Source organism: Heterodontus francisci, chromosome 32, assembly GCF_036365525.1.
Source record: "Heterodontus francisci isolate sHetFra1 chromosome 32, sHetFra1.hap1, whole genome shotgun sequence".
Taxonomy (NCBI): Eukaryota; Metazoa; Chordata; class Chondrichthyes; order Heterodontiformes; family Heterodontidae; genus Heterodontus; species Heterodontus francisci.
In genome coordinates this window covers 28,467,675-28,487,425 of record NC_090402.1, presented here as the reverse complement: position 1 = coordinate 28,487,425, position 19,751 = coordinate 28,467,675, and the positions used below count along the sequence as shown (strand labels likewise).

General features: G+C 53.8%; 2 protein-coding genes across 5 annotated transcripts in view; one reads left to right on the top strand and one right to left on the bottom strand.

Annotated features, from left to right (window-relative positions):
• mrrf (mitochondrial ribosome recycling factor) overlaps positions 1-13,284 on the bottom strand; it is a 52,788-nt gene extending 39,504 nt beyond the window's left edge. For 2 of the 3 annotated variants that reach the window (XM_068012556.1, XM_068012558.1), the window contains exon 1: positions 12,612-13,284. The gene's annotated coding sequence lies outside the window, so the exon portion shown is untranslated. Of the gene's footprint in view, positions 1-12,468; positions 12,587-12,611 lie in introns of those variants that run through there. The other variant, XM_068012557.1, reaches the window with a different exon arrangement.
• The window catches only part of rbm18 (RNA binding motif protein 18), a 39,883-nt gene continuing 32,921 nt past the window's right edge, over positions 12,790-19,751 (top strand). The window contains exon 1 of one of the 2 annotated variants that reach the window (XM_068012562.1): positions 12,790-12,918. The gene's annotated coding sequence lies outside the window, so the exon portion shown is untranslated. The remainder of the gene's footprint in view (positions 12,919-19,751) is intronic. The other variant, XM_068012561.1, reaches the window with a different exon arrangement.

Sequence of the window (19,751 nt, the reverse complement as noted above, 5' to 3'; positions counted from 1 at the left end):
AGGGTAGAGTTAGAGTTGTAAGGCTGGATAAGGTTGCAGAGATAGAGGTGAGGCCTGAAAGGATTCAAACACAAGTGTGAATATTTAAAATGATTATTGCACGTGAACAGCAGGCCTTTGAGACTGCTGGCTTGCCTAATTTATGCAGGTTTCAACGAACCATCTTGCTGGCTTGCTTCTTCTGTTCGTTTCCAATGAGAATATGGAAGTTGCTCCTGAGATGTGCCACTCCACCATTAGCCTCCTGAATACAGACATCTCACCATCTGGCTCCCCATTCAAAAATGTATTGAATTGCATGATGTACTTGCACGGTAGATAAGAACAAAACTTGTCACAGAAAGTTGGGACCAACCCATTTACATCTAAGTACCCATGTTAAGTCTTAATTACAACTGAACAACCTCTCTGGCACTGAAAATCAACAATTACAAGTGTGGAGTTTCATTCCTTCAGCTTTAATTGTTGTTTGAGATACTTTAAAAAATGTAAATTACAGTCTTTTACTTTTTCTGTCTCTTTTTTCTCTCCCTCTTAATTCAATCTTTCTTTTGCTCTATTAACACTTTCTGTACCTGACTTGACATTGAATTCACTAGTTTTCCTAGTTCACACTGCAATGTTCAATGCTTAATTTTTCAATTTGATTTGTTAAGGAGATACATAGTTGCTTGCCCTGTTCACATTGGTCCCAGATACCCTGTAGAGGGTGCCACACAGATTCCCTCACCAACTCACAGCAACTTGAAGTACAAAGTATCAAGGAAATTAAATGGGAAAGGACAAGTCTTGCCAGCTACAGTAAATTCTGGCCTATTTGAATAAGATATGTTGGCAGGTACATATGTTGATAAGAGTAAGGAGACTAAACTCAAATCTCATCCTGGTATGATGGTAACAATCACACTCAGAGAAACGGTCTCCTTCTGTGCCATAATGACTCTACGACTCTATGACAGGAGGGATTCTATGGAACTCAAATATGCTTTTTTGCAGGTCGGCCAGGAAGTGGGAATGAAAGCGCCAGTGGAAATGTTCATGGGGTAGATAACCGCACCCAACAAACCAAGTAGGGGTGGAGTGAAGTTTGAGGGCAGAAATAAAGGATATTTACCATTTTAAAAAATCGACATGATTCTAGTCCTGTTCAGAATTCTGCTAAGATTGCAGATTTAAGGGTGACACTGGGCGAGGGGAAGGGAAAAATCAGCCACAATTGCCACTACTGAATATACACTAACTTGACTGGAACTGCATTTGTGTGCAAGCACAGCAATGCACTCTATATGGTGTTTTGCACAGTTGGCTAGCCTGTTAGATTGCATAGCCATGCTTGGGCAAAGTAACAGAATACGACCAGTACCATTTAAAACAGTACCCCCAGAGTGAGGGACGAGGAGAGAAAAAACAATTTAAAATCACTTCAAACATCCTAAAGCACGTGAACCCTAATCAATCAGTGTGGAGTATTAAATTTACATTAAATTAAAATTTTCAGCCTGCGGCTCTAAAAGCTGAACCTTCTTCACTTATGCAACAGAATTTTGATACACAACACATTAGTATAAAAAAATTGTAGGCTTATGTAGTGGAAACACTACCAACCACGAAGAATTAGAAACAAATTGGGCTTGCTTATCTTTTATCTTTTTGAAGTCCAATTTAATAGGAAATAAATTCAGCTTGCCTCAGTCTGGAAGACATTAACAATGCATTGTGCAGGTGAGTGCATTAGTACCATGATTGAAGTCATTGATGGGCAACATCAAGCAAAATGCATTATAATAACTGGATCCTTTTCTCCACCTGAACATGTATATTGCATTAACAGAACAAGGTTGAGCTTCTCAAATTCCAGAAATAAATATGATTTCATTCTTATTTAACAAAGGAAGTATGGTTCTTTTTATATGCATAATTTGTTGTTTTTTTTTACAAAAGCTGTAAAGGCCCAATCTTCAATTGATACCCTACTTCACTTTTTTGGCTTTATCATCTTTCATTTCACCATTCTGTGCATCAGTGGCTAAGCAGCTGGCCTACAGGCAATGGTCTCCCAACACACTCACAAACTAGCCTTTACCCTGTCAGGAAAGAGTCTTGAGTACAGGGCCTAACAGTCTGACACAGGTATTAGCATATTTAAAAAAAAGTGCTGGTGCTGGAACCTGTCTTGAGTTCTTCAGTCGTGAGAATAAAAATACAATTCTCACTAGTACTAATTGCTGAGCATTTTAAGTTTCATTTAGCACTTAAATGTACTATTCCATTGCAATATATCGTGTCAGGAAGACTATACTAATTAACACGTTACTCTTAAAAATTGAAGTTTTAAGACTTAAAAGTAAATTTGCATTTTTTTTCTGTTCATGGGATGTGGGCTTCACTGGCTAGGCCAGCATTTATTGCCCATCCCTAATTGCCCTTGAGAAGGTGCTGGTGAGCCGCCTTCTTGAACCGCTGCAGTCCATGTGGTGTAGGTACACCCACAGTGCTGTTGGGAAGGGAGTTCCAGGATTTTGACCCAGTGACAGTGAAGGAACAGCGATATAGTTCCAAGTCAGAGGAACATGCAGGTGGTGATGTCCCCATGCATCTGCTGCCCTTGTCCTTCTGGGTGGAAGAGGTCGCGGGTTTGAAAGGTGCTGTCCAAGGAACCTTGGTGCGTAGCTGCAGTGCATCTTGTAGATGGTACACACGGCTACCACTGTGCGCAGTGGTGGAGGGAGTGAATGTTTGTGGGTGTGGTGCCAATCAAGCAGGCTGCTTTGACCTGGATGGTGTCGAGCTTTTTTGTGCCTTGTAGATGGAGGACAGGCTTTGGGGAGTCAGGAGGTGAGTTACTCGCTGCAGGATTCCTAGCTTCTGACCTGCAACTGATCCACCAATAGTGCTTTCCAAGGCATTAAAGAATTTCAATACAGAATGGCAGACTTGCACAAGCTGCTGATGTGGTTTCCTGGAGGTATAAAACAGGTCCTAGCAGGTTTTACATATTTTCCTTTGCCATTTGCAGCTTCCAACACAAACTATTTAGTACATATATTATTTCAAGAATGCTGCTCACCTTCATCAGACCAGGAGTTGTTAAATGGGCAAATGCATTTATAATGCATACTAGTGCACCACAGAATGATACAGCACAGAAAAAGGCCATTTGGCCCATTGTGTCTGTGCCAGCTCTTTGGTCAAACTATTTAATAGTTCCAACTCCCCTGCTTTTTCCTATTAGCCCTGTAATTGTTTTACGAACATGTGAATTAGGAGCAGGAGTAGGCCAATCGGCCCCTCAAGCCTGCTCTGCCATTCAACAAGATCATGGCTGATCTGATTGTAACTTCAACTCCAAATTCCCGCCTAGCCCAAATAACCTTTCATCCCCTTATCAAGAATCTATCTACCTCTGCCTTAAAAATATTCAAAGACTCTGCTACCACCACCTTTTGAGGAAGAGAGTTCCAAATACTCACGACTCTCAGAGAGAAAAATTCTCCTCGTCTCTGTCTTAAATGGGCAACCCTAATTTTTAAACAGTGACCCCTAGTTCTAGATTCTCCCACAACAGGAAACATCCTTTCCACATCCACCCTCTCAAGTCCCCTCAGGATCTTACATGTTTCAATCAAGTCACATCTTACTCTTCTAAATTCCTGTGGATACAAGCCTAGTCTGTCCAACCTTTCCTCATAAGATAAACCGCCCATCCTAGGTATTAGTCTCGTAAACTTTTTCTGAACTGCTTCCAATGTCTTTATATTTTTCCTTAAATAAGGAGACCAATACTGTACACAGTATTCCAGATGTGGTCTCACTAATGCCCTGTATAACTGAAGCATAACCTCCCTACTTTTGTATTCTGTTCCCCTCGCAATTAATGATAACATTGTATTAGCTTTCCTAATTACTTGCTCTACCTGCAAACTGACCTTTTGCGATTCATGGACTAGGACACCCAGATTCCTCTGCATGTCAGAGCTCTGTAATTTCTCACCATTTAGATAATATGCTTCTTTTTTATTCTTGCTGCCAAAATGGACAATTTCACATTTTTCCACATTATACTCCATTTGCCAGATCTTTGCCCACTCACTTAACCTATCTACATCCCTTTGTAGCCTCCTTATGTCCTCTTCACAAGTTACTTTCCTACCTATCTTTGAGTCATCAGCAAATATAGCAACCATAGCTTCGGTCGCTTCATCCAAGTCATTCATATAAATTGTAAGAAGTTGAGGCCCCAGCACTGATGCCTGTGGCACACCACTTGTTACATCTTGCCAACCAGAAAATGACCCATTTATGCCCACTCTCTGTTTCCTGTTAGCTAGTCAATCTTCTATCCATGCCAATATCTTACCCCCCTACAATATGAGCTTTTATTTTCCGCAATAACCTTAGATGTGGCACCTTATCAAATGTCTTCTGGAAATCTAAGTACAATACATCCACCGGTTCCCCTTAAGCAAATGTTACTTCTTCAAAGAACTCCAATAAATTGGATAAACATGAGTTCCCTTTCACAAAATCATGTTGACTCTGCCTAATTACCTTGAATTTTTCTAAGTACCTTGCGATAACATTTTTAATAACAGCTTCTAACGTTTTCCCTATGACAGATGTTAAACTAACTGGCCTGTAGTTTCCTGCTTTCTGTCTCCCTCCCTTTTTGAATAAAGGAGTTGCATTCGCTATTTTCCAATCTAATGGAACCTTCCCCGAATCTAGGGAATTTTGGAAAATTAAAAACACATCAACTATCTCACTAGCCACTTCTTTTAAGACCCTTGGATGAAGTCCATAAGGGCCCGGAGACGTGTCAGCCCGCAGTTCCAACAATTTGCTCAGTATCACTTCTCTGGTGATTGTAATTTTCTTGAGTTCCTCCTTCCCTTCCATTTTCTGATTTCTGAGTAGCCATATAAATACCGTGGCTACAAGAGCAGGTCAGAGGCTAGGAATCCTGAGGCGAGTAACTCACCTCCTGATTCCCCAAAGCCTGTCCACCATCTACAAGGCACAAGTCAGGAGTGTGATGGAATACGCTCCACTTGCCTGGATGGGTACTGCCTCAACAACACTCGACACCAACCAGGACAAAGCAGCCCACTTGATTGGCACCCCATCTACAAACATTCACTCCCTCCACCACCGACTCACAGTGGCAGTAGTGTGTACCATCTACAAGATGCACTGCAGCAATGCACCAAGGCTCCTTAGACAGCACCTTTCAAACCCGCGACCTTTACCAACTAGAAGGACAAGGGCAGCAAATACATGGGAACACCACCACCTGCAAGTTCCCCTCCAAGTCACACACCATCCTGACTAGGAACTATATCGCCGTTCCTTCACTGTCGCTGGGTCAAAATCCTGGAACTTCCTTCCCAACAGCACTGTGGGTATACCTACCCCAAAAGGACTGCAGCGGTTCAAGGCGGCAGCTCACCACCACCTTCTCAAGGGCAATTAGGGATGGGCAACAAATGCTGGCCTGGCCAGCGACGCCGACATCCCACGAATGAATTAAAAAAAAATTTACAGCTATTTCTGGGATATTACTTGTATCTTCAACAGTGAAGACTGATGCAAAATACCTGTTCAATTCATCTGCCATCTCCTTATTTTCCATTATTAGTTCCCTAGGCTCACTTTCTTCAGGACCAATGCTGACTTTTCCCTTCAAGTAATTATCCAGTTCCCTTTCGAAAGTTACTATTGAACCTGCTGCCACCATATTTTCAGGTAGTGCATTCCAGATCACACGTATGGTTTTATTTTTCGTCATGTCACCTCCAGTTCTTTTGTCAATCACCTTAAATCTGTGTCCTCTGGTTTTTGGCCCTTCTGCCACGGGAAATAATTCCTTCTTATTTATTCTATCAAAACCATTCATGATTTTGAACAATTCAAAACTTCTCAACTTTTCTGCTCTAGCTTAAGAGTCATAGAGTTATAAAGCACAGAAACAGGCTCTTCGGCCCACCGTGTTTGTGCCGGCCATCAAGTCTATCTATTCTAATCCCATTTTCCAGCACTTGGCCTGTAGCCTTGTATGCTATGGTGTTTCAAATGTTCATCTAAATACTTCTTAAATGTTGTGAGGGTTCCTGCCTCTACCACTTCTTCAAGCAGTGTGTTCCAGATTCCAACCACCCTCTGTGTGAAAAAAATCTTTCCTCAAATCCCCTCTAAACCTCCTGCCCCTTACCTTAAATCTATGCCCACTGGTTATTGACACCTCTGCTCAGGGAAGTTTCTTCGCATCTACTCCCCTCAATTTTGTATACCTCAATCAGGTCCCCCCTCAGCCTTCTCTGCTCTAAGGAAAACAACCCTAGCCTTTCCAGTCTCTCTTCATAGCTGAAATTCTCCAACCCAGGCAACATCCTGGTGAATCTCCTCTGCAATCACATCCTTCCTATAGTGTGGTGCCCAGAACTGTACACAGTACTCCAGCTGTAGCCTAGCTAGCGTTTTCTCCAAATAACTCAAGTCCCTCAACTCTGGTACAATTCTAGTAAATCTCTTCTGCACCCTCACAATGGCTTTGAGATTGTTCCTGAAGCTCAGTGCCCAGAATTGAACACGATACTCCAACTGAGGCCTAACCAGTGATTTACAAAGGTTTAGCATCACTTCCTCTATGCCTCTGTTAATCAAGCCAAGGATTCCATGTGCTTTTTTAACAGCTTTCTCAACTTGTCTTGTCAGCTTTAAAGATTTGCCTACATACACCCTCAGGCCTCTCTTTTCCTTTTAGAATTGGACTGTTTAGTTTTTATTGCCTTGCCTCATTCTTCCAACCAAAATGTATCACTTAACACTTCTCTGTGTTAAATTACATTGCATCACATGTCTGCCCATTTCACCAGTCTAGGTCCTTATGAAAAGTCTATTACTATGCTCCTCGTTGTTTACCACATTCTGGCTTTCATGTCATCTGGAAGCTTTGACATTATGCCCTGTATACCTAAGTGCAGGCCATTAATATATATCAAAATGAGCAGTCGTCCTGCTACCGACCCCTGAGGAACACCACTGTATACGTCTCTCCAGTCTGAAAAACAGCCCAATTTTCGAGCTGCACTGCCACTGTCCCTTTAATCCCATGGGTTTTAATTTTGCTAACAAGACTATTACATGGTATTTTAGCAAATGCCTTTTGAAAGTCCATATACTTAACATCAATCTTCCCACCCCACATCAACTCTCTGCACGACTTCATCAACTTCTCACCTACATGCTGCCCCTTGGCAACATCTTTTGAAAACACAGCATTAGTTTTCACATGTATGCTGACAACACTCAACTCTACCTCACCACCACTTGTCTCGACTCCTTCACTGTTGCTAAATTATCAGACTGCTGATCTCACATCCAGTACTGCATGAGCAGAAATTTACCCTAACTAAACAATGGGAAGACTGAAGCCATTGTATCTGGTCCCCACTCCAATCTCCATTCCCTAGCTACCGATTCTATCCCTCTCCCTGGCAATAGTCTGAGATTAAGCCAGTCTGTACGCAACCTTGGTGTTGCATTTGACCCCAAGATCAGCTTTCAAGCTCACTTTCATGGCATTCCTAAGACTGCCTATTTCCACCTCCGGAGCATCGCCCGACTTCTCCCCTGTCTCAGCTCATCTGCTGCTGAAACCCTCATTCATGCCTTCTTTACCTCTAGACTTGACAATTCCAACGCACTCTTGGCTTGTCTCCCACATTCTACTCTCCGTAAACTTGAGGTCATCCAAAACTCTGCTGCCCATGTCTTAACTCGCAGTGTCCTGTTCCCATATCACCCCTGTGCTCCCTGACCTACACAAGCTCTCAGTCAGCAACATCTTGATTTTAAAATTCTCATCCTTGTTTTCAAATACCTCCATGGCCTCCCCCCTCCTTCTCTCTAATATCCTCAGCCCCACAACCCTCCTCTAATTCTGACCTCTTGTGCATCCCTGATTTTAATCGCTCCACCATTGGTGGCCGGCCACACCTTCAGTTTTCTAGGCCCCAAGCTCTGAAATTCCCTTCCTACACCTTGCCACCTCGCTTTCCTCCTTTAAGACACTCCTCACTCGTTAAAACCTACCTCTTTGACCAAGCTTTTGGTTATTTGACCTGATATCTCCTTTTGTGGCTCAGTGTCATACTTTATTTTATCATGCTCTTGTGAAGTGCCTTGGGACGTTTTATTATGTTAAAGGCGCTATATAAATATAAGTTGTTATTGTCCAAACAAGATATACCTTTAAAACAAAAAATCATGCTGACTTATTTATTAGACCATACTTTTCCAAGTGCAAATTAATTTTGTCCGGGATTATTGTCTCTAAGTGTTTCTCCACCACTGGAATTAAGCTGATTAGTCAGTAGATGCTAGGTTTATCCCTTTCCCCTTTTATGAACAGGAGTATGACATTTGCAATCCTCCTGTCCTCTGGCACCACTTCCATATCTAAGGAGGATTGGAAGGTTGTCCTATCTGGACCAGGTGACTCTTCTGCTTGGAGTACAGCCGACTTATTAAGTACCACTCCTTTATCTGTTTTTATCCTATCCAATATACTACCTCCTCTCTTACTGCGACATTGGCAGCATCCTCTTTTCCAGTAAAGATAGATGCAAAGCACTCATTCAGTACCTCAGCCAATGCCACCTGCCTTCACAGGATGTTCTTTTTGATTCTTAATCATCCGCACCCTTTCCTTTACGTGTCTATAAAAAGATTTTTGGGTTCCCTTTTATATTAGCTTCTCATCTATTCTCATATTCACTCCTTTCCCCCTTATTCCCTTTTGTTGGACCTCCTCTGTACGTTCTGTGTTCAGCTTGGTTCTCTACTGTATTGTGAAACTTACATTTGTCATAAGCCTCCTACTTCTGTTTCATTTTAATTGCCATATTTTTAGTCATCCAAGGAACTCTAGCTTTGGATGCGCTTCCTTTGCCCCTCATCAGACTGTGTTTACTCTGTATCCAAACCATCTCTTCTTTGTAGGCCTCCCATTGTTCAATTACTAATGAAAAATCTCCTTTTGTTAAAAAAAGGAATTGAAACTGGGTGCAAAAAATTGTCTTAATGCCATTTTATAATCCCAGCTTCAGAAGAGCAGTCAATACTGCTTTGTATATGACTTTTTCTATTTTCCACACGTCATTCCAATGGCCTTGGCTGATATTAGCTGTTTAACATTATTTGAAGGCAGTCCACCAGTCATGGATGAGCTGGACGAACAGCCAACAAAATCGGAACTCAGTGATGCCTTTGATTCTCTAGCCAGTGGACGGCATTACCTCTGAAATAATCAAGAGTGCCAAGCCTGCTATACTCTCAGCACTCCATGAACTGCTTTGCCTGTGCTGGATGAGGGAGCAGTACCTCAGGACATACGCGATGCCAATATAATCACCCTCTATAAGAACAATGGTGACCGCGGTGACTGCAACAACTACTTTGGAATCTCCCCGCTCAGCATAGTGAGGAGTCTTCGCTCGAGTCGTTTTAAACAGACTCCAGAAACTGGCTGAGCGTGTCTACGCTGAGGCACAGTGCGGCTTTTGAGCAGAGAGATCCACCACTGACATGCTGTTCTCCCTTTGCCAGCTACAGGAGAAATGCCGCAAACAACAGATGCCCCTCTACGTTGCTTTCATTGATCTCACCAAAGCCTTTGACCTCGTCAGACTACTAGCAAAGATCGGATGTCCACCAAAGCTACTAAGTATCATCACCTCATTCCATGACAATATAAAAGGCACAATTCAGCATAGCGGTGCCTCATCAGACCCCTTTCCTATTTTGAGTGGCGTGAAACAGGGCTGTGTTCTTGCACAGACACTGTTTGGGATCTTCTTCTCACTGCTGCTCTCACGTGCGTTCAAGTCTTCAGAAGAAGGAATTTTCCTCCACACAAGATCAGATGGCAGGTTGTTCAACCTTGCCTGTCTTAGAGCGAAGACCAAAGTACGGGAAGTCCTCATCAGGAAACTCCTCTTTGCTGACGATGCTACATTACATTCCACATAGAAGAGTGTCTGCAGAGACTCATCGACAGGATCGTGGCTGCTTGCAACGAATTTGGCCTAACCATCAGCCTCAAGAAAACGAACATCATGGGACAGGACGTCAGAAATGCTCCTCCATCAATATCGGCGACCATGCTCTGGAAGTGGTTCAAGAGTTCACCTACCTAGGCTCAACTATCACCAGTAGCCTGTCTCTCAATGCAGAAATCAACAAGCGCATGGGAAAGGCATCCGCTGCTATGTCCAGACTGGCCAAGAGTGTGTGGGAAAATGGCGCACTGACATGGAACACAAAAGTCTGAGTGTTTCAAGCCTGTGTCCTCAGTACTTTGCTCTACGACAGCGAGGCCTGGACAACATATGTCAGCCAAGAGCGACGTCTCAACTCATTCCATCTTCGCTGCCTCCGGACAATCCTTGGCAGCAGGTGGCAGGACCATATCTCCAACGCAGAAGTCATCGAGGCGGCCAACATCCCCATCATATACACCCTACTGAGCCAGCAGCACTTGAGATGGCTTGGCCATGTGAGCCGCATGGAAGATGTCAGGATCCCCAAGGACGCATTGTACAGCGAGCTCGTCACTGGCATCAGACCCACCGGCCGTCCATGTCTCCGCTTTAAAGACGTCTGCAAACGCGACATGAAGTCCTGTGACACTGATCACAAGTCGTGGGAGTCAGTTGCCAGCGATCGCCAGAGCTGGTGGACGGTCATAAAGGCGGGGCTAAACAGTGGCGAGTTGAAGAGACTTAGCAGTTGGAAGGAAAAAAGACAGAAGTGCAAGGACAGGGCCAACTGTGTAACAGCCCCGACAATCAATTTTATCTGCAGCGCCTGTGTAAGAGTCTGTCACTCTAGAATTGGCCTTTACAGCCACTCCAGGCGCTGCTCCACAAACCAATGACAACCTCTAGGCGCTTACCCATTGGAAGGAAGGCTACTTTATAGTGGGTCCATGACCAGAAAAATTTAGATTTGAGACCGACTGGGCTTAAGTTCAAAGAAGTCAGAGGCCAGTGTTCTAACCAACTGTGTCACCCAGTCCTGCTGCTACATCACTTGCTGAGTTTGCAATCTGGAAGTTACAGATTAATTGTTGTCCTTGAACAAAAGAACATTCATATAGTACTATACACAAGCTCCCGGTCAGCAACATCTTGATTTTAAAATTCGCATCCTTGTTTTCAAATCCCTCCATGGCCTTGCCCCCTCCTTATCTCTAATCTCCTCTAATTCAGTGAGGTTGCCACTGCAAAGCAGGCAAACAGATATAACAATACCAGCTGTTGAAAATGAGTCGAATACTCATGCTGTGTAAGATGCTTGTAAATAAGTCCCACTCCTGACATCACCTTTAGGGGCGGCGCAGTGGTTAGCACTGCAACCTCACAGCTCCAGGGACCCGGGTTTGATTCTGGGTACTGCCTGTGAGGAGTTTGCAAGTTCTCCCTGTGACCGCGTGGGTTTTCGCCGGGTGCTCCGATTTCCTCCCACCGCCAAAAACTTGCAGGTGATAGGTAAATTGGCTGTTGTAACTTGCCCCTAGTGTAGGTAGGTGGTAGGGAATATGGGATTACTGTAGGGTTAGTATAAATGCGTGGTTGTTGGTTGGCACAGACTCGGTGGGCCGAAGGACCTGTTTCAGTGCTGTATCTCTAAATAAATAAATAAGGTACATGTATAACAAGAAGAGTTTTCAAGAACAGGATGAAGCTATCAGCCTTAATAATCTCCATCATGCCATATTCCTCAATCACTTTATTCTCCAAAAACATATCCATTAAAAAAATTCTGTTCGATTTCCTTTCCTGCTCCTAACTTTTAAACTTGTGTCCCCAGTAATGTAACTCTTAATCAGTGAAAAATCTTCATTGCTCGCCTGTACAGAATCACAAGGGCAATGATATGTCCCTTATGGTGTGGTCGCCAGAAGTGCATACGTTTGAATCATAAAGGTATTATTTAAAACAGGATATGTATGCTCAACACCTTATACAAAGCAACAAAAAATATTCCAAACATTTCTTTATTTAGTTGTAGGAAAGCGAACAGAAAAAAAAACTACTAAAAAAGCTAATCACTCATCCCTGGAAATTTATTTTACAGTCTCTCATGAAGACAAATCCAACAATCTGCATCAATTTCATCACCAAAATGGGCTGGGAATGGACAATCTTCTGATCAATGAAAACGAAAATAAACACTCTCCCACTATGTCACATAGAACATAAAACAAACTCCCGACGTTATTATGAGAAGCAAATGCCTTTCCGGGGGTGGGGAATGCATTTAGATGCTGGACAGCATTCATAACTTGAACTGTTCTCCCAACCCCATGATATTTGTTATTTAAACCACATCCTTACTATAAAGCATAACAATTTATGATCACAAGGGGCTGGTCACTGGCATCTGAAAGCAACCTGAACCACTAACCTGGCAATGAAGGCCAAGTGGCCTGGAGCCATGGAGTGTTAAAGGGGTAAGGCATTTAAAGCGGGAATGCTTTCACCTTCTACGCGAAGACATATTATTGCTGATGTCGTGGGAATTATGATACTTGAAGGCCAACGACCTACCCAGTAAGTGAAAGGCTCTCCGCTGCTCCTGTCGTTCACCCGCTGACGATATCCGGGGGACCGCAGACTCTGCACATGATCCGCTGGAGAACTACGTTACCCAGAATGCTCAGGCGAGGTGTGCAGGTGTGATGCGCACTGTGGTCCCGTGGTGCATTATGGCTAATGTCGTCCGATCCGCGCGCCCAGCCGACCGGAAGCCGATGGTGCGGGTGAAAGGTGAACCATTGTCTGGGCTGGATGTAGTGAACAGGAGGAGGCGGCGATCGAAGCGGAGGGGGAATGAAAACTTCACCCGAGTGGGCAGGTAATGGATGGAGGGCGTGAGAGAAGGAGCTAGAATCGACTTTAGCAGACAACGGTTCATGGGGATCGAATCAGCGGTGGGAGTTTAAATAAGGCAAATGGCGCCGCCCCAGGTGATCAGCAAAAATCCAAGCGGATTTTGTCATCGACCTGAAATGGATGCGCGGTTACCGGGCGCCCAGTAATCCCAGGGAAGGGAGGGCTGGGGGGAGACGCGGCTCAGAGTGACAACGAGGCGGAGGCCTTTATTTCACCTTTGTCTCTCTGCGACGTTCCTCCCGCGGGCCCAGCGTCACTCGCCTTCACTCGGATCTGCGGGACAACGAGTCGACGGGCCCAATTTCAGATCCATCTTTCTTTCCCATTCCCCCGTCCACACTACACCTCCCCCCACTCCACACGACACACGACACCTCCCCCACCCCCCACTCCACACGACACCTCCCCCACCCCCCACTCCACACGACACCTCCCCCACCCCCCACTCCACACGACACCTCCCCCACCCCAAACTCCACACGACACCTCCCCCCCTCCACACTACACCTTCCCCCCCCCCCTCCACACTACACCTTCCCCCCCCTCCACACTACACCTTCCCCCCCCTCCACACTACACCTTCCCCCCCCTCCACACTACACCTTCCCCCCCCCTCCACACTACACCTTCCCCCCCCCCCTCCACACTACACCTTCCCCCCCCCCCCCTCCACACTACACCTTCCCCCCCCCCCCTCCACACTACACCTTCCCCCCCCCCTCCACACTACACCTTCCCCCCCCCCCCTCCACACTACACCTTCCCCCCCCCCCCCTCCACACTACACCTTCCCCCCCCCTCCACACTACACCTTCCCCCCCCCCCTCCACACTACACCTTCCCCCCCCCCCTCCACCTTCCCCCCCCCCTCCACCTTCCCCCCCCCCTCCACACTACACCTTCCCCCCCCCCTCCACACTACACCTTCCCCCCCCCCCTCCACACTACACCTTCCCCCCCCCCTCCACACTACACCTTCCCCCCCCCCCTCCACACTACACCTTCCCCCCCCCCCTCCACACTACACCTTCCCCCCCCCCTCCACACTACACCTTCCCCCCCCCCCTCCACACTACACCTTCCCCCCCCCCTCCACACTACACCTTCCCCCCCCCCTCCACACTACACCTTCCCCCCCCCCTCCACACTACACCTTCCCCCCCAGTCCACACTACACCTTCCCCCCCAGTCCACACTACACCTTCCCCCCCAGTCCACACTACACCTTCCCCCCCAGTCCACACTACACCTTCCCCCCCAGTCCACACTACACCTTCCCCCCCAGTCCACACTACACCTTCCCCCCCAGTCCACACTACACCTTCCCCCCCAGTCCACACTACACCTTCCCCCCCAGTCCACACTACACCTTCCCCCCCAGTCCACACTACACCTTCCCCCCCAGTCCACACTACACCTTCCCCCCCAGTCCACACTACACCTTCCCCCCCAGTCCACACTACACCTTCCCCCCCAGTCCACACTACACCTTCCCCCCCAGTCCACACTACACCTTCCCCCCCAGTCCACACTACACCTTCCCCCCCAGTCCACACTACACCTTCCCCCCCAGTCCACACTACACCTTCCCCCCCAGTCCACACTACACCTTCCCCCCCAGTCCACACTACACCTTCCCCCCCAGTCCACACTACACCTTCCCCCCCAGTCCACACTACACCTTCCCCCCCAGTCCACACTACACCTTCCCCCCCAGTCCACACTACACCTTCCCCCCCAGTCCACACTACACCTTCCCCCCCAGTCCACACTACACCTTCCCCCCCAGTCCACACTACACCTTCCCCCCCAGTCCACACTACACCTTCACCACCCCCCCCCAGTCCACACTACACCTTCACCACCCCCCCCCCAGTCCACACTACACCTTCACCACCCCCCCCCAGTCCACACTACACCTTCACCACCCCCCCCCCCAGTCCACACTACACCTTTCCCCCCCCCCAGTCCACACTACACCTTTCCCCCCCCCCAGTCCACACTACACCTTTCCCCCCCCCCCAGTCCACACTACACCTTTCCCCCCCCCCAGTCCACACTACACCTTTCCCCCCCCCCAGTCCACACTACACCTTTCCCCCCCCCAGTCCACACTACACCTTTCCCCCCACCCCAGTCCACGCTACACCTTTCCCCCCACCCCAGTCCACGCTAGACCTTTCCCCCCACCCCAGTCCACACTACACCTTCCCCCCCCCCAGTCCACACTACACCTTCCCCCCCCCCCAGTCCACACTACACCTTCCCCCCCCCCCCCCAGTCCACACTACACCTTTCCCCCCCCCCCTGTCCACACTACACCTTTCCCCCCCCCCCCAGTCCACACTACACCTTTCCCCCCCCCCCAGTCCACACTACACCTTTCCCCCCCCCCCCAGTCCACACTACACCTTTCCCCCCCCCCAGTCCACACTACACCTTCCCCCCCCCCCAGTCCACACTACGCCTTCCCCCCCCCCCCAGTCCACACTACGCCTTCCCCCCCCCCCCAGTCCACACTACGCCTTCCCCCCCCCCCCAGTCCACACTACGCCTTCCCCCCCCCCAGTCCACACTACGCCTTCCCCCCCCCCCCAGTCCACACTACGCCTTCCCCCCCCCCAGCCCACACTACGCCTTTCCCCCCCCCCAGTCCACACTACGCCTTTCCCCCCCCCAGTCCACACTACGCCTTTCCCCCCCCCAGTCCACACTACGCCTTTCCCCCCCCCAGTCCACACTACGCCTTTCCCCCCCCCAGTCCACACTACGCCTTTCCCCCCCCCCACTCCGCCTTTCCCCCCCCCCACTCCGCCTTTCCCCCCCCCCACTCCGCCTTTCCCCCCCCCCCCACTCCGCCTTCCCCCCCCCCCACTCCGCCTTTCCCCCCCCCCACTCCGCCTTTCCCCCCCCCCACTCCGCCTTTCCCCCCCCCCACTCCGCCTTTCCCCCCCCCCCACTCCGCCTTTCCCCCCCCCCACTCCGCCTTTCCCCCCCCCCCACTCCGCCTTTCCCCCCCCCCACTCCGCCTTTCCCCCCCCCCACTCCGCCTTTCCCCCCCCCCACTCCGCCTTTCCCCCCCCCCACTCCGCCTTTCCCCCCCCCCACTCCGCCTTTCCCCCCCCCCACTCCGCCTTTCCCCCCCCCCACTCCGCCTTTCCCCCCCCCCACTCCGCCTTTCCCCCCCCCCACTCCGCCTTTCCCCCCCCCCCACTCCGCCTTTCCCCCCCCCCACTCCGCCTTTCCCCCCCCCCACTCCGCCTTTCCCCCCCCCCCACTCCGCCTTTCCCCCCCCCCACTCCGCCTTTCCCCCCCCCACTCCGCCTTTCCCCCCCCCACTCCGCCTTTCCCCCCCCCCACTCCGCCTTCCCCCCCCCACTCCGCCTTCCCCCCCCACTCCGCCTTCCCCCCCCACTCCGCCTTCCCCCCCCACTCCGCCTTCCCCCCCCACTCCGCCTTCCCCCCCCACTCCGCCTTCCCCCCCCACTCCGCCTTCCCCCCCCACTCCGCCTTCCCCCCCCACTCCGCCTTCCCCCCCCACTCCGCCTTCCCCCCCCACTCCGCCTTCCCCCCCACTCCGCCTTCCCCCCCCACTCCGCCTTCCCCCCCCACTCCGCCTTCCCCCCCCACTCCGCCTTCCCCCCCCACTCCGCCTTCCCCCCCCACTCCGCCTTCCCCCCCCACTCCGCCTTCCCCCCCCACTCCGCCTTCCCCCCCCCACTCCGCCTTCCCCCCCCACTCCGCCTTCCCCCCCACTCCGCCTTCCCCCCCACTCCGCCTTCCCCCCCCACTCCGCCTTCCCCCCCCACTCCGCCTTCCCCCCCCCACTCCGCCTTCCCCCCCCACTCCGCCTTCCCCCCCACTCCGCCTTCCCCCCCCACTCCGCCTTCCCCCCCCACTCCGCCTTCCCCCCCCCACTCCGCCTTCCCCCCCCCACTCCGCCTTCCCCCCCCCACTCCGCCTTCCCCCCCCCACTCCGCCTTCCCCCCCCCACTCCGCCTTCCCCCCCCCACTCCGCCTTCCCCCCCCCACTCCGCCTTCCCCCCCCCACTCCGCCTTCCCCCCCCCACTCCGCCTTCCCCCCCCCACTCCGCCTTCCCCCCCCCACTCCGCCTTCCCCCCCCCACTCCGCCTTCCCCCCCCCACTCCGCCTTCCCCCCCCCCACTCCGCCTTCCCCCCCCCACTCCGCCTTCCCCCCCCCACTCCGCCTTCCCCCCCCCACTCCGCCTTCCCCCCCCCACTCCGCCTTCCCCCCCCCCACTCCGCCTTCCCCCCCCCACTCCGCCTTCCCCCCCCCACTCCGCCTTCCCCCCCCCACTCCGCCTTCCCCCCCCCACTCCGCCTTCCCCCCCCCACTCCGCCTTCCCCCCCCCACTCCGCCTTCCCCCCCCCACTCCGCCTTCCCCCCCCCACTCCGCCTTCCCCCCCCCACTCCGCCTTCCCCCCCCCACTCCGCCTTCCCCCCCCCCACTCCGCCTTCCCCCCCCCACTCCGCCTTCCCCCCCCCACTCCGCCTTCCCCCCCCCCCACTCCGCCTTCCCCCCCCCCACTCCGCCTTCCCCCCCCCCACTCCGCCTTCCCCCCCCCCACTCCGCCTTCCCCCCCCCCCACTCCGCCTTCCCCCCCCCACTCCGCCTTCCCCCCCCCCACTCCGCCTTCCCCCCCCCACTCCGCCTTCCCCCCCCCACTCCGCCTTCCCCCCCCACTCCGCCTTCCCCCCCCCCCCACTCCGCCTTCCCCCCCCCACTCCGCCTTCCCCCCCCCACTCCGCCTTCCCCCCCCCACTCCGCCTTCCCCCCCCCCACTCCGCCTTCCCCCCCCCACTCCGCCTTCCCCCCCCCCACTCCGCCTTCCCCCCCCCACTCCGCCTTCCCCCCCCCCACTCCGCCTTCCCCCCCCCCACTCCGCCTTCCCCCCCCCCCCTCCGCCTTCCCCCCCCCCCCACTCCGCCTTCCCCCCCCCCACTCCGCCTTCCCCCCCCCCACTCCGCCTTCCCCCCCCCCACTCCGCCTTCCCCCCCCCCACTCCGCCTTCCCCCCCCCCCACTCCGCCTTCCCCCCCCCCCACTCCGCCTTCCCCCCCCCCCACTCCGCCTTCCCCCCCCCCCACTCCGCCTTCCCCCCCCCCCCCACTCCGCCTTCCCCCCCCCCCCACTCCGCCTTCCCCCCCCCCCCACTCCGCCTTCCCCCCCCCCACTCCGCCTTCCCCCCCCCCCCCACTCCGCCTTCCCCCCCCCCACTCCGCCTTCCCCCCCCCCCACTCCGCCTTCCCCCCCCCCCACTCCGCCTTCCCCCCCCCCACTCCGCCTTCCCCCCCCCCACTCCGCCTTCCCCCCCCCCACTCCGCCTTCCCCCCCCCACTCCGCCTTCCCCCCCCCACTCCGCCTTCCCCCCCCCACTCCGCCTTCCCCCCCCCACTCCGCCTTCCCCCCCCCCACTCCGCCTTCCCCCCCCCACTCCGCCTTCCCCCCCCCACTCCGCCTTCCCCCCCCCACTCCGCCTTCCCCCCCCCCACTCCGCCTTCCCCCCCCCACTCCGCCTTCCCCCCCCCACTCCGCCTTCCCCCCCCCACTCCGCCTTCCCCCCCCACTCCGCCTTCCCCCCCCCACTCCGCCTTCCCCCCCCCACTCCGCCTTCCCCCCCCCACTCCGCCTTCCCCCCCCCACTCCGCCTTCCCCCCCCCACTCCGCCTTCCCCCCCCCACTCCGCCTTCCCCCCCCCACTCCGCCTTCCCCCCCCCACTCCGCCTTCCCCCCCCCACTCCGCCTTCCCCCCCCCACTCCGCCTTCCCCCCCCCACTCCGCCTTCCCCCCCCCACTCCGCCTTCCCCCCCCCACTCCGCCTTCCCCCCCCCACTCCGCCTTCCCCCCCCCACTCCGCCTTCCCCCCCCCACTCCGCCTTCCCCCCCCCACTCCGCCTTCCCCCCCCCACTCCGCCTTCCCCCCCCCACTCCGCCTTCCCCCCCCCACTCCGCCTTCCCCCCCCCACTCCGCCTTCCCCCCCCACTCCGCCTTCCCCCCCCCACTCCGCCTTCCCCCCCCCACTCCGCCTTCCCCCCCCCACTCCGCCTTCCCCCCCCCACTCCGCCTTCCCCCCCCCACTCCGCCTTCCCCCCCCCACTCCGCCTTCCCCCCCCCACTCCGCCTTCCCCCCCCCACTCCGCCTTCCCCCCCCCACTCCGCCTTCCCCCCCCCACTCCGCCTTCCCCCCCCCACTCCGCCTTCCCCCCCCCACTCCGCCTTCCCCCCCCCCACTCCGCCTTCCCCCCCCCCACTCCGCCTTCCCCCCCCCCACTCCGCCTTCCCCCCCCCACTCCGCCTTCCCCCCCCCACTCCGCCTTCCCCCCCCCACTCCGCCTTCCCCCCCCACTCCGCCTTCCCCCCCCCACTCCGCCTTCCCCCCCCCACTCCGCCTTCCCCCCCCCACTCCGCCTTCCCCCCCCCACTCCGCCTTCCCCCCCCCACTCCGCCTTCCCCCCCCCCACTCCGCCTTCCCCCCCCCACTCCGCCTTCCCCCCCCCCACTCCGCCTTCCCCCCCCCCCACTCCGCCTTCCCCCCCCCACTCCGCCTTCCCCCCCCCACTCCGCCTTCCCCCCCCCCACTCCGCCTTCCCCCCCCCACTCCGCCTTCCCCCCCCCACTCCGCCTTCCCCCCCCCCACTCCGCCTTCCCCCCCCCACTCCGCCTTCCCCCCCCCACTCCGCCTTCCCCCCCCCACTCCGCCTTCCCCCTCCCCCCCTACCCCTCCCCCTCCCCCCCTACCCCTCCCCCTCCCCCCCTACCCCTCCCCCTCCA